Consider the following 16,113-nt stretch of genomic DNA (forward strand, 5'->3'; position numbering starts at 1 on the left):
TCAGCCTCGTTGGCGCGTCAGTCTCATAATCTGAAGGTCGTGAGTTCAAGCCTCACACGAGGCAGGTTTTTCGTAGAATGGACAGCTTCGACATATGTGCGGTCCTCTACCTTCCAGAGACAGCATTGGTAATCCAAAGGTCAAAGGAATAAAGTCTTCAGCACAACAAGTGTTCTTTCAGTGAACTTCAGCTCCCCTCTCTAGTACCGAGATTTGTGCCAGTCAAGGAGCTTAGACTTCAACACCTGCACATTTTCACACCACTAGAATGACATGAAACAGAACAAAGGAAAAAGGGAGGGTATTCTATAAACATGTTTTGAGACAGTTCTACCTTCTCTCCATCTCTTGAGTAGACGTGAGGGCTGGGCAGCCTCCGAAACTGTTTTACCATCCAACAAAACATTCTGTCCCAAGTACTAACCTCATTAGTCTGAAGACAATTAATGAAGACTCAATTAAGGGCGTCAATGCTATTGCCTTTGTGAAATGCGAAAAGATGTTTACATTTTTTCAATTTAGCATGCTTTTTCCCTCAGCCTCGGTAGTTCAGTGGTGATGAGGATAGATGTGATGAGGTGGTGTTTACATTTTTTGTCAAGCCTGACACGAGGCAGGTCTATTGTAGAATGGCCAGCTTGGACATATGTGCAGTCCTCTACCTTCTAGAGAGAGCATTGGTAATGCAAAGGACAAAGGAATAAAGGCTTTAGGAGAACAAGTGTTTTTTTCCGTGAACTCTAGATGCTTAAAGCATATATAAAACCTAAAATTCAAGCCAAACTAAAGCGGACATCCAGGAATTGCGCTCCCTGTCTAATACCCAAGATGTGTGCCAGTCAAGGAGCTTAGATTTCAACACCTGCAAATTTTCACACCACTAGAAGGGCATGAAACAGAACAAAGGAAAAAGGGAAGGTATGCTATAAAGATGTTTTAAGACATTTCTACCTTCTCTCCATCTGTTGAGTAGACGTGATGGGTGGACAGCTTCCGAAACAGTTTTACCTTTCAACAAAACATTCTGTCCCAAGTACAAATGTCATTAGTGCGACTGTCCAGTGGTGCAGTGGAACACAATGTGGGCATTGGTAGTTCAGTGGTGATGAGGTTAGTATGTGGTTTAGTACGTAGTACTGATGGACCATCAAAAAACATTCTGTCTACACGCAATGGCGTCTTCAATGGAACTCCTTTCTCCGGCACATGGGCATTGGTGGTTCAGTGGTCGAATTCTCGCCTCTGCATCTGCAAATTCTCACCCCACTAGAATGGCATGAAACACAACAAAGGGAAAAAGGAAGGTATGCTATAAAGATGATTTAAGACACTTCTACCTTCTCTCCATCTCTTGAGTAGAGACGAGGGTTGGGCAGTTTCCGAAACTGTTTTACCTTTCAGCAAAACATTCTGTCCCAAGTACAAATGTCATTAGTGCGACTGTCCAGTGGTGCAGTGGAACACAATGTGGGCATTGGTAGTTCAGTGGTGATGAGGTTAGTATGTGGTTTAGTATGTAGTACTGATGGACCATCAAGAAAAAGATTCTGTCTACACGCGATGGCGTCTTCAATGGAACTCCTTTTTCCAACACGTGGGCATTGGTGGTTCAGTGGTCGAATTCTCGCCTGCCACGCGGGAGACCCGGGTTCGATTCCCGGCCAATGCAAGCACCTCTTTAAAAGTCTCACAACTCAAAATGAGCGCAGCTTGACTGACTGATATGCAGTAACAGAGGTCTCAGCCTTCTATTTATTCTCAGGACAATTAATGAAGACCCAATTAAGTGTGTCAATGCTATTGTGTTTATGAAATGCGAAAAGGTGTTTACAATTGTTTTTCAATTTAGCAGGCTCATTCCCTCAGCCTCGTTGGCGCAGTTGGCAGCGCGTCAGTCTCATAATCTGAAGGTCGTGAGTTCAAGCCTCACACGAGGCAGGTTTTTCGTAGAATGGACAGCTTCGACATATGTGCGGTCCTCTACCTTCCAGAGACAGCATTGGTAATCCAAAGGTCAAAGGAATAAAGTCTTCAGCACAACAAGTGTTCTTTCCGTGAACTCCAGCTCCCCTCTCTAGTACCGAGACTTGTGCCACTCAAGGAGCTTAGACTTCAACACCTGCACATTTTCACACCACTAGAATGACATGAAACAGAACAAAGGAAAAAGGGAGGGTATGCTATAAAGATGTTTTGAGACAGTTCTACCTTCTCTCCATCTCTTGAGTAGACTTGAGGGCTGGGCAGCCTCCAAAACTGTTTTACAACAAAACATTCTGTCCCAAGTACTAACCTCAATAGTCTGAAGACAATTAATGAAGACTCAATTAAGGGCGTCAATGCTATTGCCTTTGTGAAATGCGAAAAGATGTTTACATTTTTTCAATTTAGCATGCTTTTTCCCTCAGCCACGCTGAGGGTCACGTGTAGGTGATGAGGATAGATGTGATGAGGTGTTTACATTTTTTGTCAAGCCTGACACGAGGCAGGTCTATTGTAGAATGGCCAGCTTGGACATATGTGCAGTCCTCTACCTTCTAGAGAGAGCATTGGTAATGCAAAGGACAAAGGAATAAAGGCTTTAGGAGAACAAGTGTTTTTTTCCGTGAACTCTAGATGCTTAAAGCATATATAAAACCTAAAATTCAAGCCGAACTAAAGCGGACATCCAGGAATTGCGCTCCCCTGTCTAATACCCAAGATGTGTGCCAGTCAAGGAGCTTAGATTTCAACACCTGCAAATTTTCACACCACTAGAAGGGCATGAAACAGAACAAAGGAAAAAGGGAAGGTATGCTATAAAGATGTTTTAAGACATTTCTACCTTCTCTCCATCTGTTGAGTAGACGTGATGGGTGGACAGCTTCCGAAACAGTTTTACCTTTCAACAAAACATTCTGTCCCAAGTACAAATGTCATTAGTGCGACTGTCCAGTGTTGCAGTGGAACACAATGTGGGCACCTGCAAATTTTCACACCACTAGAAGGGCATGAAACAGAACAAAGGAAAAAGGGAGGGTATGCTATAAAGATGTTTTGAGACAGTTCTACCTTCTCTCCATCTCTTGAGTAGATTTGAGGGCTGGGCAGCCTCCGAAACTGTTTTACAACAAAACATTCTGTCCCAAGTACTAACCTCATTAGTCTGAAGACAATTAATGAAGACTCAATTAAGGGCGTCAATGCTATTGCCTTTGTGAAATGCGAAAAGATGTTTACATTTTTTCAATTTAGCATGCTTTTTTCCTCAGCCTCGGTAGTTCAGTGGTGATGAGGATGAGCATTTCTACCTTCTCTCCATCTCTTGAGTAGACGTGATGGGTGGACAGCTTCCGAAACAGTTTTCCAACAAAACATTCTGTCCCAAGTACTAACTTCATTAGTGTGACTGTCCAGAGGTGCAGTGGAACACAATGTGGGCATTGGTAGTTCAGTGGTGATGAGGTTAGTGTTGGGTTTAGTACGTAGTACTGATGGACCATCAAAAAACATTCTGTCTACACGCGATGGCGTCTTCAATGGAACTCCTTTCTCCGGCACATGGGCATTGGTGGTTCAGTGGTCGAATTCTCGCCTCTGCATCTGCAAATTCTCACCCCACTAGAATGGCATGAAACACAACAAAGGGAAAAAGGAAGGTATGCTATAAAGATGATTTAAGACACTTCTACCTTCTCTCCATCTCTTGAGTAGACACGAGGGTTGGGCAGTTTCCGAAACTGTTTTACCTTTCAGCAAAACATTCTGTCCCAAGTACAAATGTCATTAGTGCGACTGTCCAGTGGTGCAGTGGAACACAATGTGGGCATTGGTAGTTCAGTGGTGATGAGGTTAGTATGTGGTTTAGGCTGCAAGCGCCTCTTTAAAAGTCTCAGCTTGACTGACTGATATGCAGTAACAGAGGTCTCAGCCTTCTATTTATTCTCAGGACAATTAATGAAGACCCAATTAAGTGTGTCAATGCTATTGTCTTTATGAAATGCGAAAAGGTGTTTACAATTGTTTTTCAATTTAGCAGGAGCATTCCCTCAGCCTCGTTGGCGCGTCAGTCTCATAATCTGAAGGTCGTGAGTTCAAGCCTCACACGAGGCAGGTTTTTCGTAGAATGGACAGCTTCGACATATGTGCGGTCCTCTACCTTCCAGAGACAGCATTGGTAATCCAAAGGTCAAAGGAATAAAGTCTTCAGCACAACAAGTGTTCTTTCCGTGAACTCCAGCTCCCCTCTCTAGTACCGAGATTTGTGCCAGTCAAGGAGCTTAGACTTCAACACCTGCACATTTTCACACCACTAGAATGACATGAAACAGAACAAAGGAAAAAGGGAGGGTATGCTATAAAGATGTTTTGAGACAGTTCTACCTTCTCTCCATCTCTTGAGTAGACGTGAGGGCTGGGCAGCCTCCGAAACTGTTTTACCATCCAACAAAACATCCTGTCCCAAGTACTAACCTCAATAGTCTGAAGACAATTAATGAAGACTCAATTAAGGGCGTCAATGCTATTGCCTTTGTGAAATGCGAAAAGATGTTTACATTTTTTCAATTTAGCATGCTTTTTCCCTCAGCCTCGGTAGTTCAGTGGTGATGAGGATAGATGTGATGAGGTGTTTACATTTTTTGTCAAGCCTGACACGAGGCAGGTCTATTGTAGAATGGCCAGCTTGGACATATGTGCAGTCCTCTACCTTCTAGAGAGAGCATTGGTAATGCAAAGGACAAAGGAATAAAGGCTTTAGGAGAACAAGTGTTTTTTTCCGTGAACTCTAGATGCTTAAAGCATATATAAAACCTAAAATTCAACCCAAACTAAAGCGGACATCCAGGAATTGCGCTCCCCTGTCTAATACCCAAGATGTGTGCCAGTCAAGGAGCTTAGATTTCAACACCTGCAAATTTTCACACCACTAGAAGGGCATGAAACAGAACAAAGGAAAAAGGGAAGGTATGCTATAAAGATGTTTTAAAACATTTCTACCTTCTCTCCATCTCTTGAGTAGACGTGATGGGTGGACAGCTTCCGAAACAGTTTTCCAACAAAACATTCTGTCCCAAGTACTAACTTCATTAGTGTGACTGTCCAGAGGTGCAGTGGAACACAATGTGGGCATTGGTAGTTCAGTGATGATGAGGTTAGTGTGTGGTTTAGTACGTAGTACTGATGGACCATCAAAAAACATTCTGTCTACACGCGATGGCGTCTTCAATGGAACTCCTTTTTACAACACGTGGGCATTGGTGGTTCAGTGGTCGAATTCTCGCCTGCCACGCGGGAGACCCGGGTTCGATTCCCGGCCAATGCAAGCGCCTCTTTAAAAGTCTCAGCTTGACTGACTGATATGCAGTAACAGAGGTCTCAGCCTTCTATTTATTCTCAGGACAATTAATGAAGACCCAATTAAGTGTGTCAATGCTATTGTCTTTATGAAATGCGAAAAGGTGTTTACAATTAACAATTGGCAGCGCGTCAGTCTCATAATCTGAAGGTCGTGAGTTCAAGCCTCACACGAGGCAGGTTTTTCGTAGAATGGACAGCTTCGACATATGTGCGGTCCTCTACCTTCCAGAGACAGCATTGGTAATCCAAAGGTCAAAGGAATAAAGTCTTCAGCACAACAAGTGTTCTTTCTGTGAACTCCAGCTCCCCTCTCTAGTACCGAGATTTGTGCCAGTCAAGGAGCTTAGACTTCAACACCTGCACATTTTCACACCACTAGAATGACATGAAACAGAACAAAGGAAAAAGGGAGGGTATTCTATAAAGATGTTTTGAGACAGTTCTACCTTCTCTCCATCTCTTGAGTAGACGTGAGGGCTGGGCAGCCTCCGAAACTGTTTTACCATCCAACAAAACATTCTGTCCCAAGTACTAACCTCATTAGTCTGAAGACAATTAATGAAGACTCAATTAAGGGCGTCAATGCTATTGCCTTTGTGAAATGCGAAAAGATGTTTACATTTTTTCAATTTAGCATGCTTTTTCCCTCAGCCTCGGTAGTTCAGTGGTGATGAGGATAGATGTGATGAGGTGGTGTTTACATTTTTTGTCAAGCCTGACACGAGGCAGGTCTATTGTAGAATGGCCAGCTTGGACATATGTGCAGTCCTCTACCTTCTAGAGAGAGCATTGGTAATGCAAAGGACAAAGGAATAAAGGCTTTAGGAGAACAAGTGTTTTTTTCCGTGAACTCTAGATGCTTAAAGCATATATAAAACCTAAAATTCAACCCAAACTAAAGCGGACATCCAGGAATTGCGCTCCCCTGTCTAATACCCAAGATGTGTGCCAGTCAAGGAGCTTAGATTTCAACACCTGCAAATTTTCACACCACTAGAAGGGCATGAAACAGAACAAAGGAAAAAGGGAAGGTATGCTATAAAGATGTTTTAAGACATTTCTACCTTCTCTCCATCTCTTGAGTAGACGTGATGGGTGGACAGCTTCCGAAACAGTTTTCCAACAAAACATTCTGTCCCAAGTACTAACTTCATTAGTGTGACTGTCCAGAGGTGCAGTGGAACACAATGTGGGCATTGGTAGTTCAGTGGTGATGAGGTTAGTGTGTGGTTTAGTACGTAGTACTGATGGACCATCAAAAAACATTCTGTCTACACGCGATGGCGTCTTCAATGGAACTCCTTTCTCCGGCACATGGGCATTGGTGGTTCAGTGGTCGAATTCTCGCCTCTGCATCTGCAAATTCTCACCCCACTAGAATGGCATGAAACACAACAAAGGGAAAAAGGAAGGTATGCTATAAAGATGATTTAAGACACTTCTACCTTCTCTCCATCTCTTGAGTAGACACGAGGGTTGGGCAGTTTCCGAAACTGTTTTACCTTTCAGCAAAACATTCTGTCCCAAGTACAAATGTCATTAGTGCGACTGTCCAGTGGTGCAGTGGAACACAATGTGGGCATTGGTAGTTCAGTGGTGATGAGGTTAGTATGTGGTTTAGTATGTAGTACTGATGGACCATCAAGAAAAAGATTCTGTCTACACGCGATGGCGTCTTCAATGGAACTCCTTTTTCCAACACGTGGGCATTGGTGGTTCAGTGGTCGAATTCTCGCCTGCCACGCGGGAGACCCGGGTTCGATTCCCGGCCAATGCAAGCACCTCTTTAAAAGTCTCACAACTCAAAATGAGCGCAGCTTGACTGACTGATATGCAGTAACAGAGGTCTCAGCCTTCTATTTATTCTCAGGACAATTAATGAAGACCCAATTAAGTGTGTCAATGCTATTGTCTTTATGAAATGCGAAAAGGTGTTTAAAATTGTTTTTCAATTTAGCAGGCGCATTCCCTCAGCCTCGTTGGCGCAGTTGGCGCGTCAGTCTCATAATCTGAAGGTCGTGAATTCAAGCCTCACACGAGGCAGGTTTTTCGTAGAATGGACAGCTTCGACATATGTGCGGTCCTCTACCTTCCAGAGACAGCATTGGTAATCCAAGGGTCAAAGGAATAAAGTCTTCAGCACAACAAGTGTTCTTTCCGTGAACTCCAGCTCCCCTCTCTAGTACCGAGATTTGTGCCAGTCAAGGAGCTTAGACTTCAACACCTGCACATTTTCACACCACTAGAATGACATGAAACAGAACAAAGGAAAAAGGGAGGGTATGCTATAAAGATGTTTTGAGACAGTTCTACCTTCTCTCCATCTCTTGAGTAGACGTGAGGGCTGGGCAGCCTCCGAAACTGTTTTACCATCCAACAAAACATTCTGTCCCAAGTACTAACCTCAATAGTCTGAAGACAATTAATGAAGACTCAATTAAGGGCGTCAATGCTATTGCCTTTGTGAAATGCGAAAAGATGTTTACATTTTTTCAATTTAGCATGCTTTTTCCCTCAGCCTCGGTAGTTCAGTGGTGATGAGGATAGATGTGATGAGGTGTTTACATTTTTTGTCAAGCCTGACACGAGGCAGGTCTATTGCAGAATGGCCAGCTTGGACATATGTGCAGTCCTCTACCTTCTAGAAAGAGCATTGGTAATGCAAAGGACAAAGGAATAAAGGCTTTAGGAGAACAAGTGTTTTTTTCCGTGAACTCTAGATGCTTAAAGCATATATAAAACCTAAAATTCAACCCAAACTAAAGCGGACATCCAGGAATTGCGCTCCCCTATCTAATACCCAAGATGTGTGCCAGTCAAGGAGCTTAGATTTCAACACCTGCAAATTTTCACACCACTAGAAGGGCATGAAACAGAACAAAGGAAAAAGGGAGGGTATGCTATAAAGATGTTTTGAGACAGTTCTACCTTCTCTCCATCTCTTGAGTAGACTTGAGGGCTGGGCAGCCTCCGAAACTGTTTTACAACAAAACATTCTGTCCCAAGTACTAACCTCATTAGTCTGAAGACAATTAATGAAGACTCAATTAAGGGCGTCAATGCTATTGCCTTTGTGAAATGCGAAAAGATGTTTACATTTTTTCAATTTAGCATGCTTTTTCCCTCAGCCTCGGTAGTTCAGTGGTGATGAGGATAGATGTGATGAGGTGTTTACATTTTTTGTCAAGCCTGACACGAGGCAGGTCTATTGTAGAATGGCCAGCTTGGACATATGTGCAGTCCTCTACCTTCTAGAGAGAGCATTGGTAATGCAAAGGACAAAGGAATAAAGGCTTTAGGAGAACAAGTGTTTTTTTCCGTGAACTCTAGATGCTTAAAGCATATATAAAACCTAAAATTCAACCCAAACTAAAGCGGACATCCAGGAATTGCGCTCCCCTGTCTAATACCCAAGATGTGTGCCAGTCAAGGAGCTTAGATTTCAACACCTGCAAATTTTCACACCACTAGAAGGGCATGAAACAGAACAAAGGAAAAAGGGAAGGTATGCTATAAAGATGTTTTAAGACATTTCTACCTTCTCTCCATCTCTTGAGTAGACGTGATGGGTGGACAGCTTCTGAAACAGTTTTCCAACAAAACATTCTGTCCCAAGTACTAACTTCATTAGTGTGACTGTCCAGAGGTGCAGTGGAACACAATGTGGGCATTGGTAGTTCAGTGGTGATGAGGTTAGTGTTGGGTTTAGTACGTAGTACTGATGGACCATCAAAAAACATTCTGTCTACACGCGATGGCGTCTTCAATGGAACTCCTTTCTCCGGCACATGGGCATTGGTGGTTCAGTGGTCGAATTCTCGCCTCTGCATCTGCAAATTCTCACCCCACTAGAATGGTATGAAACACAACAAAGGGAAAAAGGAAGGTATGCTATAAAGATGATTTAAGACACTTCTACCTTCTCTCCATCTCTTGAGTAGACACGAGGGTTGGGCAGTTTCCGAAACTGTTTTACCTTTCAGCAAAACATTCTGTCCCAAGTACAAATGTCATTAGTGCGACTGTCCAGTGGTGCAGTGGAACACAATGTGGGCATTGGTAGTTCAGTGGTGATGAGGTTAGTATGTGGTTTAGGCTGCAAGCGCCTCTTTAAAAGTCTCAGCTTGACTGACTGATATGCAGTAACAGAGGTCTCAGCCTTCTATTTATTCTCAGGACAATTAATGAAGACCCAATTAAGTGTGTCAATGCTATTGTCTTTATGAAATGCGAAAAGGTGTTTACAATTGTTTTTCAATTTAGCAGGAGCATTCCCTCAGCCTCGTTGGCGCGTCAGTCTCATAATCTGAAGGTCGTGAGTTCAAGCCTCACACGAGGCAGGTTTTTCGTAGAATGGACAGCTTCGACATATGTGCGGTCCTCTACCTTCCAGAGACAGCATTGGTAATCCAAAGGTCAAAGGAATAAAGTCTTCAGCACAACAAGTGTTCTTTCCGTGAACTCCAGCTCCCCTCTCTAGTACCGAGATTTGTGCCAGTCAAGGAGCTTAGACTTCAACACCTGCACATTTTCACACCACTAGAATGACATGAAACAGAACAAAGGAAAAAGGGAGGGTATTCTATAAAGATGTTTTGAGACAGTTCTACCTTCTCTCCATCTCTTGAGTAGACGTGAGGGCTGGGCAGCCTCCGAAACTGTTTTACCATCCAACAAAACATTCTGTCCCAAGTACTAACCTCATTAGTCTGAAGACAATTAATGAAGACTCAATTAAGGGCGTCAATGCTATTGCCTTTGTGAAATGCGAAAAGATGTTTACATTTTTTCAATTTAGCATGCTTTTTCCCTCAGCCTCGGTAGTTCAGTGGTGATGAGGATAGATGTGATGAGGTGGTGTTTACATTTTTTGTCAAGCCTGACACGAGGCAGGTCTATTGTAGAATGGCCAGCTTGGACATATGTGCAGTCCTCTACCTTCTAGAGAGAGCATTGGTAATGCAAAGGACAAAGGAATAAAGGCTTTAGGAGAACAAGTGTTTTTTTCCGTGAACTCTAGATGCTTAAAGCATATATAAAACCTAAAATTCAACCCAAACTAAAGCGGACATCCAGGAATTGCGCTCCCCTGTCTAATACCCAAGATGTGTGCCAGTCAAGGAGCTTAGATTTCAACACCTGCAAATTTTCACACCACTAGAAGGGCATGAAACAGAACAAAGGAAAAAGGGAAGGTATGCTATAAAGATGTTTTAAGACATTTCTACCTTCTCTCCATCTCTTGAGTAGACGTGATGGGTGGACAGCTTCCGAAACAGTTTTCCAACAAAACATTCTGTCCCAAGTACTAACTTCATTAGTGTGACTGTCCAGAGGTGCAGTGGAACACAATGTGGGCATTGGTAGTTCAGTGGTGATGAGGTTAGTGTGTGGTTTAGTACGTAGTACTGATGGACCATCAAAAAACATTCTGTCTACACGCGATGGCGTCTTCAATGGAACTCCTTTCTCCGGCACATGGGCATTGGTGGTTCAGTGGTCGAATTCTCGCCTCTGCATCTGCAAATTCTCACCCCACTAGAATGGCATGAAACACAACAAAGGGAAAAAGGAAGGTATGCTATAAAGATGATTTAAGACACTTCTACCTTCTCTCCATCTCTTGAGTAGACACGAGGGTTGGGCAGTTTCCGAAACTGTTTTACCTTTCAGCAAAACATTCTGTCCCAAGTACAAATGTCATTAGTGCGACTGTCCAGTGGTGCAGTGGAACACAATGTGGGCATTGGTAGTTCAGTGGTGATGAGGTTAGTATGTGGTTTAGTATGTAGTACTGATGGACCATCAAGAAAAAGATTCTGTCTACACGCGATGGCGTCTTCAATGGAACTCCTTTTTCCAACACGTGGGCATTGGTGGTTCAGTGGTCGAATTCTCGCCTGCCACGCGGGAGACCCGGGTTCGATTCCCGGCCAATGCAAGCACCTCTTTAAAAGTCTCACAACTCAAAATGAGCGCAGCTTGACTGACTGATATGCAGTAACAGAGGTCTCAGCCTTCTATTTATTCTCAGGACAATTAATGAAGACCCAATTAAGTGTGTCAATGCTATTGTCTTTATGAAATGCGAAAAGGTGTTTAAAATTGTTTTTCAATTTAGCAGGCGCATTCCCTCAGCCTCGTTGGCGCAGTTGGCGCGTCAGTCTCATAATCTGAAGGTCGTGAATTCAAGCCTCACACGAGGCAGGTTTTTCGTAGAATGGACAGCTTCGACATATGTGCGGTCCTCTACCTTCCAGAGACAGCATTGGTAATCCAAAGGTCAAAGGAATAAAGTCTTCAGCACAACAAGTGTTCTTTCCGTGAACTCCAGCTCCCCTCTCTAGTACCGAGATTTGTGCCAGTCAAGGAGCTTAGACTTCAACACCTGCACATTTTCACACCACTAGAATGACATGAAACAGAACAAAGGAAAAAGGGAGGGTATGCTATAAAGATGTTTTGAGACAGTTCTACCTTCTCTCCATCTCTTGAGTAGACGTGAGGGCTGGGCAGCCTCCGAAACTGTTTTACCATCCAACAAAACATTCTGTCCCAAGTACTAACCTCAATAGTCTGAAGACAATTAATGAAGACTCAATTAAGGGCGTCAATGCTATTGCCTTTGTGAAATGCGAAAAGATGTTTACATTTTTTCAATTTAGCATGCTTTTTCCCTCAGCCTCGGTAGTTCAGTGGTGATGAGGATAGATGTGATGAGGTGTTTACATTTTTTGTCAAGCCTGACACGAGGCAGGTCTATTGTAGAATGGCCAGCTTGGACATATGTGCAGTCCTCTACCTTCTAGAAAGAGCATTGGTAATGCAAAGGACAAAGGAATAAAGGCTTTAGGAGAACAAGTGTTTTTTTCCGTGAACTCTAGATGCTTAAAGCATATATAAAACCTAAAATTCAACCCAAACTAAAGCGGACATCCAGGAATTGCGCTCCCCTATCTAATACCCAAGATGTGTGCCAGTCAAGGAGCTTAGATTTCAACACCTGCAAATTTTCACACCACTAGAAGGGCATGAAACAGAACAAAGGAAAAAGGGAGGGTATGCTATAAAGATGTTTTGAGACAGTTCTACCTTCTCTCCATCTCTTGAGTAGACTTGAGGGCTGGGCAGCCTCCGAAACTGTTTTACAACAAAACATTCTGTCCCAAGTACTAACCTCATTAGTCTGAAGACAATTAATGAAGACTCAATTAAGGGCGTCAATGCTATTGCCTTTGTGAAATGCGAAAAGATGTTTACATTTTTTCAATTTAGCATGCTTTTTCCCTCAGCCTCGGTAGTTCAGTGGTGATGAGGATAGATGTGATGAGGTGTTTACATTTTTTGTCAAGCCTGACACGAGGCAGGTCTATTGTAGAATGGCCAGCTTGGACATATGTGCAGTCCTCTACCTTCTAGAGAGAGCATTGGTAATGCAAAGGACAAAGGAATAAAGGCTTTAGGAGAACAAGTGTTTTTTTCCGTGAACTCTAGATGCTTAAAGCATATATAAACCTAAAATTCAACCCAAACTAAAGCGGACATCCAGGAATTGCGCTCCCCTGTCTAATACCCAAGATGTGTGCCAGTCAAGGAGCTTAGATTTCAACACCTGCAAATTTTCACACCACTAGAAGGGCATGAAACAGAACAAAGGAAAAAGGGAAGGTATGCTATAAAGATGTTTTAAGACATTTCTACCTTCTCTCCATCTCTTGAGTAGACGTGATGGGTGGACAGCTTCTGAAACAGTTTTCCAACAAAACATTCTGTCCCAAGTACTAACTTCATTAGTGTGACTGTCCAGAGGTGCAGTGGAACACAATGTGGGCATTGGTAGTTCAGTGGTGATGAGGTTAGTGTTGGGTTTAGTACGTAGTACTGATGGACCATCAAAAAACATTCTGTCTACACGCGATGGCGTCTTCAATGGAACTCCTTTCTCCGGCACATGGGCATTGGTGGTTCAGTGGTCGAATTCTCGCCTCTGCATCTGCAAATTCTCACCCCACTAGAATGGTATGAAACACAACAAAGGGAAAAAGGAAGGTATGCTATAAAGATGATTTAAGACACTTCTACCTTCTCTCCATCTCTTGAGTAGACACGAGGGTTGGGCAGTTTCCGAAACTGTTTTACCTTTCAGCAAAACATTCTGTCCCAAGTACAAATGTCATTAGTGCGACTGTCCAGTGGTGCAGTGGAACACAATGTGGGCATTGGTAGTTCAGTGGTGATGAGGTTAGTATGTGGTTTAGGCTGCAAGCGCCTCTTTAAAAGTCTCAGCTTGACTGACTGATATGCAGTAACAGAGGTCTCAGCCTTCTATTTATTCTCAGGACAATTAATGAAGACCCAATTAAGTGTGTCAATGCTGTTGTCTTTATGAAATGCGAAAAGGTGTTTACAATTGTTTTTCAATTTAGCAGGAGCATTCCCTCAGCCTCGTTGGCGCGTCAGTCTCATAATCTGAAGGTCGTGAGTTCAAGCCTCACACGAGGCAGGTTTTTTCGTAGAATGGACAGCTTCGACATATGTGCGGTCCTCTACCTTCCAGAGACAGCATTGGTAATCCAAAGGTCAAAGGAATAAAGTCTTCAGCACAACAAGTGTTCTTTCAGTGAACTTCAGCTCCCCTCTCTAGTACCGAGATTTGTGCCAGTCAAGGAGCTTAGACTTCAACACCTGCACATTTTCACACCACTAGAATGACATGAAACAGAACAAAGGAAAAAGGGAGGGTATTCTATAAAGATGTTTTGAGACAGTTCTACCTTCTCTCCATCTCTTGAGTAGACGTGAGGGCTGGGCAGCCTCCGAAACTGTTTTACCATCCAACAAAACATTCTGTCCCAAGTACTAACCTCATTAGTCTGAAGACAATTAATGAAGACTCAATTAAGGGCGTCAATGCTATTGCCTTTGTGAAATGCGAAAAGATGTTTACATTTTTTCAATTTAGCATGCTTTTTCCCTCAGCCTCGGTAGTTCAGTGGTGATGAGGATAGATGTGATGAGGTGGTGTTTACATTTTTTGTCAAGCCTGACACGAGGCAGGTCTATTGTAGAATGGCCAGCTTGGACATATGTGCAGTCCTCTACCTTCTAGAGAGAGCATTGGTAATGCAAAGGACAAAGGAATAAAGGCTTTAGGAGAACAAGTGTTTTTTTCCGTGAACTCTAGATGCTTAAAGCATATATAAAACCTAAAATTCAAGCCAAACTAAAGCGGACATCCAGGAATTGCGCTCTCCTGTCTAATACCCAAGATGTGTGCCAGTCAAGGAGCTTAGATTTCAACACCTGCAAATTTTCACACCACTAGAAGGGCATGAAACAGAACAAAGGAAAAAGGGAAGTTATGCTATAAAGATGTTTTAAGACATTTCTACCTTCTCTCCATCTGTTGAGTAGACGTGATGGGTGGACAGCTTCCGAAACAGTTTTACCTTTCAACAAAACATTCTGTCCCAAGTACAAATGTCATTAGTGCGACTGTCCAGTGGTGCAGTGGAACACAATGTGGGCATTGGTAGTTCAGTGGTGATGAGGTTAGTATGTGGTTTAGTACGTAGTACTGATGGACCATCAAAAAACATTCTGTCTACACGCAATGGCGTCTTCAATGGAACTCCTTTCTCCGGCACATGGGCATTGGTGGTTCAGTGATCGAATTCTCGCCTCTGCATCTGCAAATTCTCACCCCACTAGAATGGCATGAAACACAACAAAGGGAAAAAGGAAGGTATGCTATAAAGATGATTTAAGACACTTCTACCTTCTCTCCATCTCTTGAGTAGAGACGAGGGTTGGGCAGTTTCCGAAACTGTTTTACCTTTCAGCAAAACATTCTGTCCCAAGTACAAATGTCATTAGTGCGACTGTCCAGTGGTGCAGTGGAACACAATGTGGGCATTGGTAGTTCAGTGGTGATGAGGTTAGTATGTGGTTTAGTATGTAGTACTGATGGACCATCAAGAAAAAGATTCTGTCTACACGCGATGGCGTCTTCAATGGAACTCCTTTTTCCAACACGTGGGCATTGGTGGTTCAGTGGTCGAATTCTCGCCTGCCACGCGGGAGACCCGGGTTCGATTCCCGGCCAATGCAAGCACCTCTTTAAAAGTCTCACAACTCAAAATGAGCGCAGCTTGACTGACTGATATGCAGTAACAGAGGTCTCAGCCTTCTATTTATTCTCAGGACAATTAATGAAGACCCAATTAAGTGTGTCAATGCTATTGTCTTTATGAAATGCGAAAAGGTGTTTACAATTGTTTTTCAATTTAGCAGGCTCATTCCCTCAGCCTCGTTGGCGCAGTTGGCAGCGCGTCAGTCTCATAATCTGAAGGTCGTGAGTTCAAGCCTCACACGAGGCAGGTTTTTTCGTAGAATGGACAGCTTCGACATATGTGCGGTCCTCTACCTTCCAGAGACAGCATTGGTAATCCAAAGGTCAAAGGAATAAAGTCTTCAGCACAACAAGTGTTCTTTCCGTGAACTCCAGCTCCCCTCTCTAGTACCGAGACTTGTGCCAGTCAAGGAGCTTAGACTTCAACACCTGCACATTTTCACACCACTAGAATGACATGAAACAGAACAAAGGAAAAAGGGAGGGTATGCTATAAAGATGTTTTGAGACAGTTCTACCTTCTCTCCATCTCTTGAGTAGACTTGAGGGCTGGGCAGCCTCCGAAACTGTTTTACAACAAAACATTCTGTCCCAAGTACTAACCTCAATAGTCTGAAGACAATTAATGAAGACTCAATTAAGGG

The 16,113-nt window shown here is 43.2% G+C and overlaps 7 non-coding genes across 7 annotated transcripts; all 7 read left to right on the forward strand.

The window, feature by feature from the left end:
* The first annotated feature begins 1,598 nt into the window (after nt 1-1,598).
* Nucleotides 1,599-1,669, forward strand: trnag-gcc (transfer RNA glycine (anticodon GCC)). The gene has a single exon. It is a non-coding gene; the product is annotated as a tRNA-Gly (tRNA).
* A 196-nt stretch (nt 1,670-1,865) lies between these two features.
* Nucleotides 1,866-1,938, forward strand: trnam-cau (transfer RNA methionine (anticodon CAU)). The gene has a single exon. It is a non-coding gene; the product is annotated as a tRNA-Met (tRNA).
* A 3,293-nt stretch (nt 1,939-5,231) lies between these two features.
* trnag-gcc (transfer RNA glycine (anticodon GCC)) lies at nt 5,232-5,302 on the forward strand. Its single transcript has one exon. It is a non-coding gene; the product is annotated as a tRNA-Gly (tRNA).
* A 1,741-nt stretch (nt 5,303-7,043) lies between these two features.
* Nucleotides 7,044-7,114, forward strand: trnag-gcc (transfer RNA glycine (anticodon GCC)). Its single transcript has one exon. It is a non-coding gene; the product is annotated as a tRNA-Gly (tRNA).
* Nucleotides 7,115-11,207: 4,093 nt separating this feature from the next.
* trnag-gcc (transfer RNA glycine (anticodon GCC)) lies at nt 11,208-11,278 on the forward strand. Its single transcript has one exon. It is a non-coding gene; the product is annotated as a tRNA-Gly (tRNA).
* A 4,098-nt stretch (nt 11,279-15,376) lies between these two features.
* trnag-gcc (transfer RNA glycine (anticodon GCC)) lies at nt 15,377-15,447 on the forward strand. The gene has a single exon. It is a non-coding gene; the product is annotated as a tRNA-Gly (tRNA).
* Nucleotides 15,448-15,643: 196 nt separating this feature from the next.
* On the forward strand, nt 15,644-15,716 carry trnam-cau (transfer RNA methionine (anticodon CAU)). The gene has a single exon. It is a non-coding gene; the product is annotated as a tRNA-Met (tRNA).
* Nucleotides 15,717-16,113: the final 397 nt, after the last annotated feature.

Source organism: Channa argus, unplaced genomic scaffold (assembly GCF_033026475.1).
Source record: "Channa argus isolate prfri unplaced genomic scaffold, Channa argus male v1.0 Contig022, whole genome shotgun sequence".
Classification (NCBI taxonomy): domain Eukaryota; kingdom Metazoa; phylum Chordata; class Actinopteri; order Anabantiformes; family Channidae; genus Channa; species Channa argus.